This window comes from Chenopodium album, chromosome 6 (assembly GCF_948465745.1).
Source record: "Chenopodium album chromosome 6, dcCheAlbu1.1, whole genome shotgun sequence".
NCBI lineage: Eukaryota > Viridiplantae > Streptophyta > Magnoliopsida > Caryophyllales > Amaranthaceae > Chenopodium > Chenopodium album.
In genome coordinates this window covers 54,198,726-54,201,832 of record NC_137839.1, presented here as the reverse complement: position 1 = coordinate 54,201,832, position 3,107 = coordinate 54,198,726, and positions in this window count along the sequence as shown.

Genomic DNA, 3,107 nt, shown 5'->3' with positions numbered 1-3,107 from the left:
CGCCACAAAAACCACCAATAAACACCAAACACCACCATCAAACACACATAAACAACAAACCATCATACAATAACAAAACATTAAAATTATACACAAATATTAAGTAATTAATACACAATTATCTAAAAAATTGAACAAATAATTCAATAATTAATCGAAATTATACATAAAAAATCCAAAAATTCGAAAGGAATAAAAATTATACAATTATCTATAAATTATATATTAAAATTGCAATTTCATACAAAAATAATAATTACAATTTAAAATTTAAACTAAATAACCTAGATCTCATGTCTAATCTAAATGAAAATAAGATAGATCTAAAAACAAAAAACCTTGGGTTGACAATAGAGGCTTGCGTTGTAGGTTGATGCTTGGTTGTTAAGCGTCGTGAGCACGGTTGTTCGTTGACAGTGGATATGTTCGTGGGTTGATAGTATGTGAAGCTTGGTTACGTTGTTGATGAAACAATACATGGGCGGTGCGCGGTTTGTGCTTGATGATTCTCGTGGATGCTCGTGGAAGAATAATTTCTAAGAGATCGGTTCGTTTAGAGAAAGAGGAAAGAGTAAGGAGGATAGAGAAATTCAAGAGGAAAAAGGAATGAAGGAAGAGGGAAAGACGGGAAGAGGATAGAGAGAATCGAGAGGAAAGAGAAAGATGAGAAGGGAGGAGGAGAGAAAATAGAGATCACAAAGAAGATGGGGTGGTGGCTATAGAAGGGAGGAGGAGAGAGAATAGTCGTGTTTAGGGTTAGGGAAAAAATAATGGGCTTTGGACGGTTATAGAAAAATATCCTAGCTAATTCTAACCGACTATATATTGTCCGTTACAAATTGAATGTATTTGTAACCAACATTATGTTGTCCGTTACAAATAATATGTATTTGTAACCAACATTATGTTGTCCGTTACAAATAGGATGTATTTGTAACCAACATTAGCTAATGTTGGTTACAAATATAGTACTTGTAACTAATAAAAAATTGTTGGTTATAAATAGAGCGTTACAAATAGAATTTTTTCTACTAGTGATACACAACCCGACATATCATTTTTAGTAAATTTGTTAGCAAGATTCAGGTCATGCTCTACCCGAAGGCATTGGAATGGGGTTAAGCATGTACTTCGTTACCTTCAAGGTATGAAAGATATAGGTTTGTTTTTCTCTAATCTATCCAAAGAAGGTTTGATTGGTTTTGCAGATGCAGGGTGCATGTCTGATCCTCGTAATGCTAGATCACAAACTGGATATGTGTTTATGTGTAGAGGTACTTCTATTTCTTGGCGTTCTATGAAACAAAAAATTGCAGCTACTTCTTCTAACCATGAAAATTTTTTGGCAATCCATGAGGCTAGTCGTGAATGTGTATGGTTAAGGTCTGTAATTCAACATATTTAGACAGATTGTGGCATAAACTCCAAGAAAGAAGTTCCAACAATTTTATATGAGGATAATGAAGCATGCATTGCCCAGCTTTAGGAAGGGTATATCAAAGGTGATAGAATGAAGCAAATTTTACAAAATTCTTCTACACTCATGATCTCCAGAAAAATGGCGATGTAAAAGTCGTTAAGATTCACTCAAGTGAAAACTTGGCATATTTGTTTACTAAGGCGCTCCCAACAGCCACATTCAAAAAGTTAGCTTACGGCATTGGATTGCGTCGTCTTAAAGATCTCAAATGATGTAGTCATGAGAGGGAGTTAATGCGCGCTGCACTCTTTTTTCCTTAACCATGGTTGTTTCCCATTGGGTTTTTCTGTTAAGGTTTTTAACGTGGAAACATCTTATGTGCATTATAGTGTATTATTTTGTACGGAATTTTCTAGTAAATGTTAGTTATTGTTTTATTTTATATATAGTCATCCAAGGGGGAGTGTCACGAAAGATCTAAATGTGGATGACTATTATCCCATGTACTATCTAGAATACTCTAGAGTTGGGTATTTGATCTTATCCGTTGATGGAACCCTAAATAATATACATGTATATATATCCCATACTAGATGGAATAAGTGAAACAACGTAACAAATTTTCCTATCTCTCTATATTTTGTCTTCCATATTTAACAAAAGTGACTTTATCTCTTATTGGTTTTGAGTTGATGGTCCTATGAGTTATACAGTCCGCTAATTGATTTTATTTTCGATATTGAAGTCAAGAATGAATGGAATCGAAGGATTGATGTAGTTGTTCATAAGTAAATCAAATTTTATTGGATTGGAAAATTGAAATACCCCAAGAAATATCATATAACTAATATATAAAGCTAAAATTTTAGCCAGGTCACGATTTTGCGACACTTGGCGTTCCAACTTTTCGCCAAGTGTCGCGCTACGTAGGAGCGATTTAAATAGACTTCATAAGATAAAAAAAAATAGAATTTTAGGATAAAATTTTAAGTTTAGAATATTATTTTCGATAAAAGACAAATATTTTAGATATACAAATTGAATTATAATTTTATTTAAAAAAATTATTAGATTATAATTCTTAAAAATTTATCATATAAATTTAATTTTTTATTTCATAATATTTTTTATGGAGCGAAGGAATTAGTTTAAAGTGTAAAACATCTATTTATAATATATACTAATCGGTTAAAATAATATATTTCACAACTAATAGAATATTATTACTACATAGACCTGTCAATTAGGGTTGAGTCATGAGTCATCTCGGATTAGGTCATTTTAGGTTACGAGTCAAGAAATATACAAACTTTGCCCAAAGTTTTGGGTTCGGGTCAACCCAACGGACTTCAAACATTTATCTTTTTTAATTTTTTATTTGTTTATTTTTTTAATATATTAAATTGAACATTTCCACCAATATTAGTATTAGTCGTTACATGTCTACTAGATAGTAAATTGTCACAAAAGCACATCAATAAACTCATTTTGTATCAATGGTATATTTTAAAATTTGACACATAGATTAAAAATTTTATCTTTTAATTCAATAAACAACCCGGGAATCGCACGGGCACAAAACTAGTGTTTAATATTAGTAATAAAATTATCATTTTTTTTTAATGGAGTTATAAAATCATCATAGTGTTCAATAAATATATGTTTCGACAATATATATGCTGGATGG